Below are 16,866 nucleotides of genomic sequence, written 5' to 3' on the forward strand. Positions count from 1 at the left end.
ACAGCTGCAGTTTAGGAGCAGGTGAGATCCCAGGGAAACCGGGACAGGCCGTGGAGCAATTCTAGGGGCTTGCAGCTCCACTAGGGAGGGTTCTGCCATCTTGAAATCCCTACTCTGTGTCCAGCCAAGAAGAGGTGCTGTCTCCACCAAACCCCTCCTAGAACCAGGGATCCAGGGCCCCTCTTTCCCATCTGCCTCCCTCTGCCCCCTCTGACTGTAGCCCCTCCTGGAGATGGGTCGAGGTGGCAGGACTGACAAGTGACTACTGTTGGCCAGAGGAGCTCAGCTGAAGTCCTGGACACCCTCAGGTCTGAGATAGGAGTTCTCTGGAAACCTGGAGTGAGTTCTGGTCTCCTGAATGATGGTCCAGGAGCCAGCTGTTTTTAAGCTCTTAATCTGGACCTCTTAAATGGAGTAGGTGGGTGAGATTACCAAAGCAGAAGCTGGCCTTGCTGAGAGGCCCCCTACCTCCCTGCCCTTCCCCTCTGCATCCTGGAGTGAGCTGAAGCAGGCTTAAGGTGGGGCTGAGTGACCACTGCTGAGTCCACTCTTTCTCTTTAGATCTCAGACCTCAAGCTCACAGTCTCTCAGTATCTCTTTGCCCAGTACCAGGATCTTTCTCTAGTTAGGCCTATAACCCTATGTTTCTGTAGTGTTACTAGTTCCCCAGTAACTTTCCTTTTTTAAAATTAATTTAAAAATTAATTTAATATGAATTCTCTTAATTACACCCATCTTACTACTACCTTTGCCCTTTTTTATCTTCATTTTATTGAGATATATTCACATACCATGCAGTCATACAAAACAAATCGTACATTCGATTGTTCACAGTACCATTACATAGTTGTACATTCATCACCTAAATCAATCCCTGACACCTTCATTACCACACACACAAAAATAACAAGAATAATAATTAAAGTGAAAAAGAGCAATTGAAGTGAAAAAGAACACTGGGTACCTTTGTCTGTCTGTTTGTTTGTTTCCTTCCCCTATTTTTCTACTCATCTATCCATAAACTAGACAAAGTGGAGTGTGGTCCTTATGGCTTTCCCAATCCCATTGTCACCCCTCATAAGCTACATTTTTACACAATTGTCTTCGAGATTCATGGGTTCTGGGTTGTAGTTTGATAGTTTCAGGTATCCACCACCAGCTACCCCAATTCTTTAGAACCAAAAAAGGGTTGTCTAAATTGTGCTTAAGAGTGCCCACCAGAGTGACCTCTCGGCTCCTTTTGGAATCTTTCTGCCACTGAAGCTTATTTCATTTCCTTTCACATCCCCCTTTTGGTCAAGAAGATGTTCTCCGTCCCACGATGCCAGGTCTACATTCCTCCCCGGGAGTCATATTCCACGTTGCCAGGGAGATTCACTCCCCTGGGTGTCTGATCCCACGTAGGGGGGAGGGCAGTGATTTCACCTTTCAAGTTGGCTTAGCTAGAGAGAGAGGGCCACATCTGAGCAATAAAGAGGCATTCGGGAGGAGGCTCTTAGGCACAATTATAGGGAGGCCTAGCCTCTCCTTTGCAGCAACCGTCTTCCCAAGGGTAAAACCTATGACTACCTTTGCCCTTAACCCCATCCCTGTTAGGAGCCTAATTGTTTCCCATTGAATGAGAGTTAAGGTAAGAGGTGGATCTTTGACAACTCCTGTCACCCATTTAAGTCCTGGGGACCTGGCCTGCCCTTTGCCAACCTCTCTGCCGGCCCAGGTGAGGGGAAGAAAAGGAGTCTGGAGAGAAACCCAAAATTCAGCAAAACTAGGAATTATATCTCAGGGGAGGACTTCCTGATGCTGAGGATGGGGGTTAAAGAGATTAGCACGTTGAAAACAGGCATCTGTGAATTTAGAGGCCCAAAGCTCCTCATAGCACGGGAGCAGAGGCTCTAGAGCGAGGTTTCTCGACCTAGGCACTTTGACTTTTTGGGCTAGATAATTGTGGGGGCAGGGCTGTCCTGTGAATTGTAGGATATTTGGTGGCATCCCTGGGCCCCCCCAGCTGTGACAATCAAAAATGTTTTCAGACATTGCCAAATGTCCCCCAGTCGAGAACCACAGCTCTAGAGTCAAGAGGTTTTTCTCTTATGTGATTTCTAGGCCCTGCCCCATCCCATTATCCCACCCTAAGGCTGAGTATGAGCTAGGATCCCTTGTAAAGCAGGGTCAGTGGAGCTGCACATATCTTCAAATGAGATTCTTTTTCCAGTGTGATGCATGAGCCTGCATGGGTTCATGTCTCTGTGACGGTCCTATACTGTGCTTCTTCATTTCTGCTGTCTAGAGGAGGGGTTCCTATAGTGTAGAGACATGAACAGGGGCGAGGGATATGGTGGAATTAGGGGAGAGGGAGAGGAATGCAAAAAATATATATGCCCCCTACCTTAAATCTCCAAGTAGTATGTCAATTAAGTGTTTGATCTCCAGGAAGGCCAGTGGTCATGGGCCTCTGGGGCTGGGACTTGTTAAAGCAGTGGACAGCATTGGCTCTGTCTTTAGTTCCAAAGTTGAGTACAGATGTGGGAACGAAAGCGGTCAGGGCTGGGTAGGCCTAAGGACAAGCGAAGAGGAGCAAGGGTAGAGGAAGTGATTGATCGAGACCATCATTGCCATCGAGGCACAGATACCTCCAGCACATTGCTCCGGAGAGTGGCTTGCGTGTTAGATCATGGACTAGTGCAGGGGCTAGCAGACTGTGACCATGGGCCATACTGGGCCCATGAGCAAGGAATGGTTTTTACATTTATAATGGTTGAAAAAAATTTAAGGATAATAATATTGTTGTGACATGTAACAATGATATAAAATTCAAATTTCAGTGTTTATTAATAAAGTTTTATTGGAATACAGCCATACTCACTCATTTACATTTGCCTATGTTTGCTTTCACACTGCAGTCTCAGAGTTAAGCGGCTGCAACAGAGCCCTTGTGGATGGCAGAGCTTAATATTTACTATCTGGCTCTTTACAGAAAAAGTTTGCCCACCTTTAGATTAGCATCTTCTAAAAGCACAGATTGGAGACATTTTGGGCTCTGGATGGAATTAAGGCTGAATGAAACTGTAACCAAGAATTAAGAATTAACAAATGATTATGACTACTGAATCATTATATAGATGTGGTTTTTTCCTTCTAGTATATTGTAGAATAGCCAAAAGTTAATACCTGAAGTAACTGAAACTCACTGAACTAGTCTCAGCTGTGTTTATACGTGATACTGTAACATGGTAACAACTCTTTCTCCTCTTGTTTGAATCCATAAAAACCCCGAACTGCTTATACTCAAGGAGACAGATTTTGGGGCTGGTAGGCCATCTGATCTCCTGCTTCACACCCAGCAATAAACTCTTTCTCTCTTTGAAACCCCAGTGCCACAGGTTGGCTGTTCTGTGCATCAGGCCAAGAACCCCACTTTTGTTTGGTGCAAAATGACCTATGAATTATCTGGTCAGTTTGGGCCAGTCTCCTCATCTGTGAAATGGGCTATTAGCATTACCCATCTCATACAGTGGTTGTGAAGTTTGATTTAGATGACATAACTCTTCTCCCTGTCCCCTAAAAATCTGTCTCCGGAAGCCCCAGCTATATGTCTAGGCACCCTCACAGCTGCTGGAGACACCAAAATTGGCCTGGTGAGCACCTCCAGGGCAGGGTGACTATCAGAAACACTCACTGAGCTTTCATAAATCGGGAGCTCTGGGCCACCATCCCTTGGAGAGACTGATTCAGTAGGTCTAGGGTGGGGCTGGGAGTCTGGCGATTCTGACATTCAGCCAGGTTGGGGAACCTGCAACCTGGTGTACACACCTCACTTCGCAGATGAAGGGATGCAGAAGGGCTTGACTGATCTTTCCGGGTCCTTCTCCGATGGCTCCTTGTCTTGTGTCTTGCCAGCACTACTTTCTTCTGAGAACTTTTGTTTCTTTTCTTGTCCCAGCACTGAATTCAGGTTGACCTGTGGCTTGTTGGTAAGCACCACTCCCTGCTTCGAGGCTGGGGGCTTCTCAAGGCCAGGCTGTAAGTCTCGATTTGGCATCCCCACTGAAGTCCTAAGGCTAAGGCCACATCTGGTTCCACACCCAGCCCAGAGTGGGAAGCTGTGCCCCGGGCGTCCAGACAGTGACTGGTGTAAGAGGATGCAGCCACTCAGGCAAACCATTTAATAGCTTGTCTCCTTCCCTGCCCCTCACACCCCAGGCCTCAGTTTCCTCCTCTGTAATACATGGTTCCTAATACCTGGCATGTCCCTCTCATCTCGTGAGGCTGTTGCGGGGCCCAGAGAGATGATAGTCAGGAAAACTGTGACTAAATGAACATTCTGTGGAATGTGTTCAAATTGGCCCTGTATCAGGGGAACATTAGGTCTTACGCTTTTCAAGCTACCTCCCAAGGCCGTTGACCTCCCCCAGCTAAAGGGACATGGATGTTAGGCCGAGGTTGACCAACACCAAAAGTCTTGCATCCTGGGAAATCCCTTAATCATGGACAAATCGGGACAATTGGTCACCCCAGTTGGACCTGACCCAGGAAATGTGTGAACACAGAATGATCACCTCAAAATTTAGTCTATGCTTACATTTTTAAATGGCTACCCCAGACCTCTTAGGAAACAGACCAGACTCACCTGCTTGCAGGGCCCTGCCCCCTGGTCCCTGCTTCCTCTCACCCTTAGCTGTTGTGCTCTCCCTTGCTCCCTCTGCTGACCTCCTTCCTTTGGGGCCTTCACAAGTGCAGCTCTATCTGATGCTAGGAACACTATTCCCTCCTGCTTAGCCTGGCCAACTCCACTTCTCTTTTAGGCCCCACCTCCAATGTCACTTCCTCAAGGAAGCCTTCCCTAACCTCCCTGATTGGACTGGTTTTACCTTCTTACCTGTACTTCTTCATAGTACATATCACAAATGTGATTCTGACTTGTGTGTGTGTTTGGTGTATGAGATTACTTGTCTGTCTCCCTGATAAGGCTGTAAATTACATGTGGGCAGGGACCATATTACTCTTGCTCATAGCTGCATTTCCAGTGACTAGTACAGTGCCTGGGAAATAATAGCTGCTCAATAAATATCTTCTGAATGCCTAGATGAATGAATGGTTGAATGGATGGTAAGATGAATAGATGAATGAAGGTTGAAGGGATGGATTATAGTTGGATGGTGGGTGGAAAGAGAGATGGAATCAATGGTTGGATGGAGGAATAAGTAGTTGGATGATTGGGTGGATGGATGAAATGGATGACTGGGGGGATGAACACGTGTAGAGGGACTGCTGAGACCCATTGCTTCTTGTCCTTGGATGGTACCAGTAAAGATCACTAATGTCCCAGCCTCATCCCATCTTTGTTTTTGTTTTCTTTTTCACCAACAGCAGTAGCTACTGGCATTACTAGCAAATGGGACATACCTTTTTCTATCAGTGGATGTTTTGGAACTGTATGTACTCCAGAAAATCATGTTCTTCAAATTAATCTGTTCCTGTGCATGAAAACCTATTGTAAATAGGTTTTCATGAGGTTGCTTCAGTTAAGGCATGGCCCAGGGTGGGTCTTAATCTTCGTACTGGAGTCCTTTATAAATGGGATGAATATAGGGAGAGAAAGCCATGGAAGCAAGAAGTTGAAGCAACAAACCCCGAAAGAAGGGAGACACCAGGAGATGCCACCATGTGCATTGCCATGTGACAGAGGAGTCAATGTTTGCCAGCAGCTGGTCTTCAGGAAGAAAGCACACGTCTTGATGATGCCTTGATTTGGACGTTTTCACAGCCTCAAAACTGTAAGTTTGTAAGCTGATAAATTCCCATCGTTAAAAGCCAACCCATATTATGGTATCTGCTTTCAGCAGCCTAGCAAACTAAAACAGTGGGGATAAGCTGTCTTGAGTTGTCCCCAGTCCCTCCCAGAGAATGAGCCTTCTTTGGGAAGATGGTTTTCTGCAATGAGGCAGCAGAGTGGTTCCGGCAGGCCCCAAAGAAGATAGGGCCCTACATCCTGTCTTCTTGTCCACCAAATTCTACCACTCGTTAGATCACTTAGATGTCACCTTGGCATTTCAACCCACTAGGCATCAGTAGCTGCTGAGCAGAGTTCTGGGCTCTCCTCTCCTGGGGTTGAGCCCTTCTTGGTCCTATTCTGTACTTTAAGTGACCAGCTGCTGGAGCTTTAGTTCCAAACCTACTTAACTCCTAGAGTAGGGGTCAGTAAATTTTTTTTGTAAAGGATCAGATAAATATTTTAGGCTTTACAGGCCTATGGTCTCTATTGCAACCACTCAGTTCTGCTGTTGTGGCATTAAAGAAGTCAGAGACTGTGTACATGAATGAGCGTGGCTGTGTTCCAGCAAGACTATTTACAAAAGCAGATGGCACCTAATGCAGACTTAGCCCAGGTGCAGGCAAGTGGTTTGCTATTTGTTAAGGCTATTTGCATTTCAAAGCTGATCAGTATTAAATAATCCTTCTGGTAAAAGAAGAGTAAGAGGGTCATTGTGTGAATTTTGTTATTGTGTAAACTTGGGAAAACAAACTGAGAGCCTGAGAGAGCTCACTCAAGTTCCAGCAGATAAGAAAGTGGCTTATGTAAAAGACCTCTTAATGATTGAGTTACTTATTACTTCCTGAAGAGAGTGTCAGGAGAGTCACGTGGTTGTTAGGCTTTGTAAGGAAGTGAAAACAAAGTGGAGGAGGGGGGGAGGACAGGTGGCAGGTGGGATTTTGCCACTCCTACCCCTTGCCTTAGAGCAGTGGTTCTTAGTGTGGTGGGAAGGACCAGCAGCAGCAGCTCCTGAGAACTTGTTAGAAATGCAAATCCCTGGGCCCTGCCCTAGAACTTTTGAATCAGAAACAATTATTTTTCTGTCTTCACCACCCATTTCCTTCTGGGACTCCAAGTTACACATCTAGTAGGCCGCTTGAAGTTTTCCCAGAGCTCACTGGATATTTTTAAATTTTTTTTCTCTCTGTTTCATTTTGTATAATTCTATTGTTGAGTTCTGTTGCTAACTTCACTAATCTTTTCTTCTGCAATGTCTATTCTTTCATTAACCCCATTTGGTGTGTTTTTTAAAAAATCTGAGACATTGTATTTTTCATCTCTACAAAATTGATTTGGATCTTTTAAAAAATATCTTCCATGTTTCTTTGTAACTTTTTGAACAAATGGAATACAATTACAGTAACTGTTTTAATATCCTTGTCTGCTAATTCTAGCATCTGTGCCACTTCTGGGTTGGTTTTGATATATTTTTCTCCTCATTATAATCACGTTTTCCTGCTTGTTTGTATGCCTAGTAATCTTGGATTAGATATCAGATATTGTGAATTTAACCTTGTTGGATACTGGATATTTTTGAGTTCCTATAAATATATTTGAGCTTTTTCTGGGATGCAGTTAGCTTATGCTTTGAGCCTTTTGGGTCTTGCTTTTAAGATTTGGTAGGCTGCTCCAGAGCAGTGCTCAGCCCAGGGCTAATTATTCTCCTCTGCTGGGCAAGACTGTTCCAAATACTCTACTCAAGGCCCTGCAAACTATGAGGTTTTGCAGTCTGGCTGGTGGGAACAGGCACTATTCCTGGCCTTCCCTCTGGAAGGTTCTTTCTCCAGCCTTGGGTAGTGTCCCCTAATGCATGCACTGATCAGCATTCTGCCAAATACCCAAAGGCAACTCTGTCCATTTCTGGGGCTCCCTCCCTGTGCAGCTCTCCCCTCTCCGGTACTCCGTCCTGCAACCTCTGGCCACCTTGGCCTCCTCCACCTCTCAGCTCCATCTCTTCAACTGAGGGAGTTTGCTGGACTGCCATTGGGTTTCCCTGAACCATGTCTTGGAAACTTTCTGAAGGCCGTTAGCTGGTACAGTGGTAGATCTTACCTTGTTTGTTTTCCATGTCTCAGGGTTCACTGTTCATCACTGCTTGAAGTCCAGTGGTATTGAAAACCATTGCATCATCCATTTTGTTCATTTTATGGTTGTTTCAGGTGGGAGGGTAAATTGAATCCTCCCTGTTAATCCATCTTGCTCGAAATGCATGTCTGTAAGCAAACAAGTTGGTCTTTTGATATTCTGATTGGGCAAAAGTAGTAGCTTAGTCGTAATAAATTTTTGCACATTTCGATTCCTGAGAAACTCCACTGAAGGAGTAATTCCCATTTTACAGTTGAGGAAACCAAAGTTCAGATGGGTTAAGTGATCATTTGCCTGACCCCCAGGCTCACATGTTTTTCTACTCAGGGCTGCTCTGTGTGTCTCCCAGCCCCTGCTGCAGTTTCCCTCCTTCAAACCAAAGCACACCCCAGGAGTGCAGTAGACAGAGTGAGAGCCTCGCAAGTGCCAGAATCATCAGCATCACCAGGAGCTTGTCAGAAAGGCAGAATCTCGGCCTGTCCCAGCGCTGCTGAATCAGCATCTGTATGTTGACACTGTACTCTGAGGCACATTAAGTTAGAAAAGTTCCAGGGCCTTGATCCTCTCGAGCCCAGTCCTGGCTCCCCGGAAGCACAACCCTGGGCTTAACTGAAAGGAGGCACAGGTAGAAACCGGGCCCCACCGCAGGGCGAGCTTGCAGGTCCGGTCCCACCGCACCTCCGATGGCGGCTCGGCTCGTGGGCTGCGCACAGCCCGCTCTGGACAAGGCTCCTGGAGAAGCCGGTGGGACCCTGCCTCTACCCTCTGGGAGTCTGTGTCTTCCCGGTTTTCCAGGAAGTTGTGACTCACTTTGCCTTCAGCCACTTCCCAGCAAGCTGAGCTCTGGGAGAAGAGGAGGGAAGGCTCTGGAGGAGGGTGGGGTGAGTGGCAGAGGGGAGGGGTTGCTGACCACGGCGACGGGTGCCTACAGGACTAGGCCAGGCTGGCTGGGGTCCCTGTCACCTTGCCTGCCCCACTCTCCAGCCTTCCAGCTTGGCCATAGGCAGGGAAAGGTTGTTTCCACACGTACCTTCTGTTATGGGCTGACTGACGCCCCCCAAAAATTACATTCAAATCCTAACCCCTGGTCCCATATTATAGTCCTATTTGGAATAGGATCTTTGAAGCTATGATTATTAAGACAAGGCCAACCTGGATGCAGGTGGCCCTAACCCAATATGACTGGTGTCCTCGTAAGAAGAGAGAATCGGGCACGGGCAAAGGGCGGAGACAGAGAATGCCATGGATGACCAGCAAGCCACCCCCAAAGCTGGAGGCGGCCCAGGACAGATTCTTCCCTGTGGACTTCCAAGGGAGCAGGACTCTGCCAACACCTTGATTTCAGACTTCTCGACCCCAGGACTGAGACAATACACTCCTGTTTGATAAGCCACCCAGTTTGTGGTACTTTGTTATGGCAGCCCTATGAAGCCAATGCACCTTCTGAGACCTTGTCTTTGCATTTCAAGGAGAACATTTCTGGAAGAAGCTTCTGGATTCCTTGACACGGGACAGGGACCTCTGAGCGGACCGTCCTACTAGACCAAAACCACAAGGAGAGGAGAGAGCAGGGCTGTTGAAGGGGCCCTCCTTTCTTGTTTATTTCCTCTGAGGCATTTGTCTGCACTTCAGGCCAGTTGCCCCGGGAGGAGGGTGGTGCCCTGAGGCCCAAACTGCTGGGATGGGGCTAACAGCTCTAGACCAGCATCCTCTTCCCAGGTAATCATGCTTTTGGAGGCATAAGTTGGAGTTTTCTCTCTCCGCACATCAAGGCCTCCCAACCAGGAGACGCTGCTCACCAGTATCCACACCCGCCCCAAGGTACAAAGCCTCTCGCCAGGCAGACCGGAGGGAGCGCAGATTGAAGTCAGAGAGACCCGGCTTCAAACCCGGCCCTGCATTGTGGACTAGTGTGCGAGCTTCCAGGCTGTTTGAGCCTCAAATTCTTCATCTATACAATGGGGTGATAATAATACATAACTGCCTGGAAGAGTTTTAATAAAGTGAGTTAATACACAGATCAAGTACAAAGCAAGTGCCCAGTGTTTGTTATTGCAGAATTAGAGAAAGACATAAGGGTAGACCTATGGCTGCCAGGCATCCTTCTTACTGTCATCATTTGCTGCTTGGTCCAGTGGCTCTCAAACGTGGTGCTGCATTAGTGTCACCTGGAAGGCTTGTTAAAACACAAGTCCTGGGCTCCACCACCAGTTTCTGATTTAGTAGGTTTGGAGTGGGACCCGAAAATTTGCATTTTACCAAGTTCCAGGGTGATGCTGTTCTGGGGGCTTCATTTATGGAACCACAGGCTTGGTCTAGCCTCGTCTCTCCCCAGGAAAGAATAGAATGTAACCTGGCTGCAGAGTAGAATCACCTGGTGGGGCGGGGGGGCTCTTCAAGCTGTCTGGCTGCCCCAGCCCCACCCCTGCTAAGTAGGGCAGGATCTTTGCAGACAGTGGCTCAGGTATTATAAAAGCTTCCCAGGTGATTCTAGTGGGCATCCCGGGGGGTGGGGGTGGGGGATATCAATTTAAATGCTGAAGTCGGGAATTCCTCTTTGGGTCAATGCATGACCCTGACTCTGATATTTGGAGCTTCAGGACGCCACGGCTTCCTTTGACTTTTTATTAGAACAAATGCAATGACAACTCCTCCGTGAAGCTAAGCCACATTGCCTCTCATCTCAGGCGGAATTAACCAGTTTTCCCTCTAGTATCATCCACTGTGTCTCCCTCTCTTAAATCTTATTTCATCCTTCATTTTTGTAAGAGTTAGTTGTTCACGTATCCATGGCCTCCTTCCCCCAGGTGGTAAGTTGCCTGAGAACAAGGACCAGGTCTTAATTCAACTTTATGATTACCCTGCAGAGAGAAATAAGATTCAACCAAATAGTGATCCTTTCCAATTTCTGGTCATATGTCTTCATGGAAATAAAGCAGAGAACTGGGGGCAAATTGCTAAATAAATCCATATCACAAAAGCACCCAGTTGAAATATGAATACCCTTTTAATTCATCCGGAGCTTTGCATCAAGTCCCTGCTTTGCTGTCTGGATGCCCCTCACTGTTAACCGGAGAGCGAGAGCCCTGCATCTTATTATAGCGACTGGAGCCACTTCTAAATAACCCCACCATGATATTTAGCAAATTATTTTTAACCTGATGGGTAAACTCACATTTGCGCAGCTGCTCATCTCAAAGAGAAGGGAGCAGAGTGAGGGGTGTTTCGGATGCCTTCTGGGCTCACTTTATAAAAGAAGGCTTGTCATCTTACGTTCTGTCTCCGGTTGCTCTATTTCTGCTGGGGTGTCACCGACTTGTCGCTGGTGGCAATAATAAAACTTGAAAACTGGGGAAATGTCATAATTCAGTTAGAAGGCCCTGACTAAATAAATGAGGCAGTTTCCTAGATGCAGGAGGATCCTGGCCCAATCTTATTTTCCCAAAGCTTCCTGCATACCCACCTTTTATTGTGTTTTTGTTTTTTGTCTTTCTTCTGCAGAACTGACTCCCAAGACAGCAGGTGTCAGCATCATCATTCACTGGCCCGTTTGGTTCACCTGCCTGTGAGCCTTAGACCTTCTGATCCTCCAGTGCAGCTGCTGTGTGACGCATTTCCCAAATCCCAGCGTTTGTCACTGCCGCTCCCTCGGCTGGAGACAGCTTTGCACAAGCACTGGCATGGCTGCTTCCTCACCAGTCAGGCCTCAGCTCAAATGTCACCTCCTCCGAGAGGTCCTCCCTGACCACCTGCCTAGAGCAGCTTCCACCCAAACCAGCAGTATTGCCCACTCTCAGTCAAGCGAGCAAGCGAGCCAGCCGTTTCAGATGTCCACCTCAGCAGAGCCTTCCGATGGCCACAGCTCTAGCTGATACCCAGCTGCAAGCACACAACACTCCAAACAAGAACTGAACCACCCCACTGAGCCCAGTCAATGCACAGAACCGTGAGAGATGTTTTTGTGGACAGTTGCAAGCCACTGGGGTTTGAGCTCATTTTATCCCCACACCAAACCTGAGAAACGGAGGTATGTTATTATCCCCTTTAAAGAGCACGCAATGAAGCACACAGAGGTTATTTAAACCCCACAACTATGCTGCGAGGCATTACAGAGAGTAAATCGAGGCTTGGAAGGATTAGGAAATGTGCCTGAGGCTTCCCACTGCTGGCTGTGGGGTTTCTAAGAGGCTTCGGGGTTGCAGGCCTGAGCTCCCAGCCTCCACCCTAGCTGTCTCTCTGTCCTCCCTGCCAATTGCAGCTTGGCTCTTTTCCAGCTGTGCCTCCTCATTTCCAGCCCAACAGACCCTTTCCAGGAGCCCCTTCCTCCCCAAGCAAGCACCAGCCGCCAACATTGTTTAAGCTTTGCTAAGAACAGTGCTGGGCAAAAATAAATTCCAGATGGAGCTGAAAGCTAAACAACAACAATAAAATCTGGAATAGAATGATATTTGCAGAAAATAGGAGAATATTTTTAAAATCCTGGGGAATCTAGGCCTTCTTCAACAAATCACAAAACCCAGGTGCCACAAAGAAAAAGAGTGACATACTTGAATACAGAAAAATGAAAAACTTTAGATTGACCAAAGACCCAGTAAGTAGAATGAAGCATAATAACAGACTGGAGGAACCTTTTCTTCATTTTTAACAGAGCATTAATAGTCAAAATATCCGATGAGAAAAAGTCAACCCAATTTTTTAAAATGGGCGAAGGATATGGCTAAGACACTTCACAGAGGAGAAACTGGAATTGGCAGTAGACCTACAAAAATATACGTGACTATTTCCCTCATGGTCAGGGAAAGGTAAACTAAAACAAAGCCACTTTGTTAAAAATTCTGGTTGGAATTTTATCTCAATAAGTTTTTAATATCGATTACATGTTGAAAAGATACTTGGGGTGTATGGAGACATAAGAATTATCAAAATTAATTTCACCTGTTTCTTTTTACTTTTCTAATGTGGCTACTAGGAAATTCAAAATTACGTATGTGGCACGCGTTATATTTCCAGTGGACAGCAACTGACCTTGAGTATGGCTGTACAGAGCCAAACCCCATACAGAGATGGGGTTTGGCTCAGCCTGGGTCTGATTCTCCCCAGTCCTCAGTTAACAAGGCCATGACGACTAGAGGTTTCTGTCTTCTCATCCTGAGGAGTGGCAGGTTAGGAGGGGCCAAGGGGCCTCTGTGTCTGTTGGCTGGAAATGGGCACATCCCTGGCCTTCCTGGTGGTCTCAGCTTTCCCCTTGCTCAGTGACATGGAGGATCTAGGACATACATTTTCAAGGTCTCCGCTGCCCCAAGAGAAGGAGATTGGGTGCTTTCCCAGCCCTCCATTACCAATGGGAGAAAAAGGGTGTTCCTGAGAGCAGCCGCTCCCTTCCTGACTCCCTGTTAGGAGGATTTCACCATTGGGAGCCTCAGAGGGAGAGCTGCAGGCAGAGCTGAGGAGTCCTGGGCCCAGGAAGCCATGGGTCCCGGCAGCTCAGCTCCCAGCCAAGCCCCCACGGACACGTGGATCCCATTTATCTGAGCACATTGGTGGGCTTGAACCTGAGTGGGGCTAGAATGTTCTGAACCACTGGGAAGGGGGAGAGCAGGGTCATTGTGCCTAGAATATTTTGGGGAGGTCACTGGGGGCAGATTTCTGTTCTCCCCTTGCATAGGGGTGCTGCTTCTCCTAAGAAGCTGTGTTTTCTTCCAGCCTGGCAAATTTTGAGAAAACCTAATTTGGGGGCTTCCCATTTCTAATACCTAGATGGCCATATTCCTCATTTCATGGGTTAGAAATAGTATTCAACTCTAAGCAAAGAGACAACCTCTTCCCCACACCAACCCCATAAAAACCATGACTCAAATGTATCAGACATCATCAGGTGCTTTGTTTTTCCTCTCAGGTAAGTTCTGGAGAAGGTCCAGCGCTGGCATGGGGCTTGACAGTCATCAGGGACGCAGGCTCCTTCTGTCTTTCTCGGCTCCACCATTGTTAATGAGTGGCTTTCATCCTCAAAGTTGCCTCTATTCCAAGATAATTGTTGGAGCTCCAGCCATCACATCTGCATTCCAGGCAGGGAAAAAAGGAAGAGGGAAGAGCAAAAATTGTGCACCTCAGCTTTCTGTTCTCCTCAGAAATCCTGCCCAGCAACTTCTGCTCACATTTCCTTGACCAGAATTTAGTCACTCAGGTGTAGGGGAGGCTGGGAAATGTAGTTTTCCTGCTGGATACATCACCAACCTGAATTAAATTAGGGTTCTGTTCCCAACGAAGAAGGGGTGAATGGATCTTGGCTAGCGACTAGCAGTTTCTGCCACCCTTAGCGCAGTGGTCAAGGCCTTAACTGAACTTGCACCCTGGTGGGCTCATTCTGTTCCTTCTTCCTGCAGTGCAGGCCTGACTCGCTGGGATGGGAGGACGTGGAAGGTTGGTTGTTCAGCTCCATTAGGTTTGTCTGCCTTGACGATAATCACCTGGCCAAGTCGAAGCATTCTGCTTGCCAGCTCAGACTTGCTGTTGCTTTTAAGGAAGAATCTAGAAGTCTGCGTGAAGGGCAGCGCTGCTAATGGCTTCAGGAAGTACAGGCAGTTCCATTCCGCTGCCCTCAAGTCACCCACTGAGAGGACACTGCTGGTTTAGGGCCATAGGCCAGAGCCTACAGCATGGTATGCATGTGTACACACACACTCACACTCACACACACCCACAGAGACACCTACATTCCTCACAACTTTTATCTCTCTTTTTCTCCAATGCACACATACCCCCCAAGAAAAAACCTCTTGGTGTTAATATCTTTTAACCCTGAACAGATCAGGGCCTGGACATTTTGGGCAATGATTTTCCAGGATCTGGGCAGGGCCTTGCAAGCCTCCATGCACCAGGGGGGCTAGTGACTGTGTCCTGTGATCCAAAGTCCTGCAGGCCCCGCGGGGGACAGCCGCAGGGGCTCCTTTGTTTTTCCTCCTTTCAGCTGAGCAACCTCACTGACTTTTAAATCCCTTTCAATGACTGGTTTTTGATTTAATCCCCCAGTGCTATCAATATGTAATCAGTTTTCCTTAAATGATCTCCTTTAACTTCATTAGTTCATAATTAATTTGTTAGCATGTAACCAAGATAATTAACACTCCTGATTAGAGACAGGCAAAAGAGGAAGCTTTTTCTTCATGGTCAAGGCAAACATTGATTAAAATGCATGGTGGTTGGTGATTTGTGGTGGTTGCTTAAAAAATTGAAGTGGAGGCGAGGTGAATGGGTCTTGCTATAGAGCACTTTATTACCAACTCATGTCTTGCTCTCTTTCCCTCAGACGCAAAGCTTCGCGGCAGGAGAATCAAGTGGCAGCTGATCATGTTTGATGGAGACTTTCAGGAAGAAACCTTCAGCCTGCAGGAGCCAGGGTAGCGGGTCGAGAGGACAGAGCAAGACCTGGAGGCAAGCACTGCCATCCTCTTTTGAGCGGTCCAGCGCACTGTACCTTAAAAAGCCCTTCCACTCCCTTATCTCATTTGGTCCTCACAAGTCCCCGGTGATGCTGATGCGAGTGATGGGAAGAGCCCCTGAGTCTCCGCGGTTCCCAGGAGCAAACGGCCCCAGAGACGACAGAGGAGTGGGGGAGGGTGCGCCGCTCCCGGGAACTGCGCCCTCTGCTGGCCGAACCTTTCTCCTCTCTTCTGGGAAGGCTCCTGAGAACCTTGGCTCATTCCGGGCTTTATGGCCTTAACAGAGCAGGGCCACAAGTGGGGTGTAAAAATGAAGGAGGCAATCCCCTTCAGACCCTGGATGCCTTTATGCCTCCCTCTTGCCCAGGCCCTGTCGTCAGAACTCCCCAGCATCTGCCAAGAGCTTGCTCTCTGCCAGACCCTGTATTCAGCATCTCATATGCATTATCTCACTCGGTCCTCACGGGAGTTAGTGGTGTCTCCATTTTGACCAATGGGGATGATGGCACTTAACGAGGAGGAGTAAGGTGTCCAAAATTACAAGGCTGGAAAGTGGCCAAGCCTGGTTGGAATCCTGGCCATTTGGCTGCAGGGTCCAGACTCTTCTAGCTGAACCCCCAGAGCCCCCCGGTGGAGAAGTGCTTGGAGCTGCTTGCTCAGGCCTGCCCTGAGTGGGCCTTCCTGGGAGAGGGGGATGGGGAAGGGAGAGAGCCCAGGGCTTCACGCTTGGCCTTGGGAACAGGTTGGGGGAGGGCAGGTGGCCACCGAGGGGCTCATCTCTCCGGCCCTCTCAGGCCTGCAGGGCCCTGTTGATGGAAACAGCCCTGCGTTCATTTTGTCCCTTGGGGGTCTACCTCTCTTCTCTTCTCCTCCTGGGTCTTCTGAGGCTGTGACCTCTCTTTCTCCTGATGGAGCCTCTCCCAGGAGCCCCAGGGATGGGAGATGAAGTGAGCACGCTCAGCAGGGCTGCGGTTTGGGGCTCGAGCTGTGGCCAGCTCCCAGACCTCAGAGGCCGCGCAGGGAGCAGTTTACCGGGAGTCCTTCCAAGCTGCCCCTCAACCCCAGCCTGAGCAGCATTTGCTTTTGAAGGTTTGGAAAGCTCAGGGGGAAAGATAGGCACTGCAGAAGTAGCACTGTTCCTCCAGGGCCCAGGAAGGAGCCTTGAGGAGAGCTGGCCCAAGGAGGCAAGAACCAAACAGCAGCTGATTAGAAATATGTGATCTATAATTTATACCCAGACCCTTCCAGAAAGGACTGGAGGCTGTCTGCCAGGGGACTTGTAACTGCAAGTTTTGCTTTGATGAAGCTGGGGGCATTTCAAGTGGTCCCTTGGGTGAACTGATACCAGCTGTGAAGCAGTTGCCTGCATGTGCACCTCTTTAATCCTCACTGTACTGCTGCAGAGTGACACCTTCCTGTGACAGGTGGGGAAACTGAGGCTCTGAGGGTGAGGTGACAGCCCAAGGCCACACACCTAGCGGGGAGGCAGGATTTATACTGGGTCTGTCTGGTGTGGGCACTATCCGTTAC

At 48.1% G+C, this 16,866-nt stretch overlaps 1 long non-coding RNA gene across 1 annotated transcript; it reads left to right on the forward strand.

The window, feature by feature from the left end:
• Positions 1–5,715: 5,715 nt before the first annotated feature.
• On the forward strand, positions 5,716–15,874 carry LOC119509745. The gene is made up of 3 exons (XR_005211788.1): positions 5,716–5,774; positions 11,399–11,924; positions 15,204–15,874. It is a non-coding gene; the product is annotated as an uncharacterized LOC119509745 (long non-coding RNA).
• The last annotated feature ends 992 nt before the right edge of the window (positions 15,875–16,866 follow it).

This window comes from Choloepus didactylus, chromosome 15 (assembly GCF_015220235.1).
Source record: "Choloepus didactylus isolate mChoDid1 chromosome 15, mChoDid1.pri, whole genome shotgun sequence".
Taxonomy (NCBI): domain Eukaryota; kingdom Metazoa; phylum Chordata; class Mammalia; order Pilosa; family Megalonychidae; genus Choloepus; species Choloepus didactylus.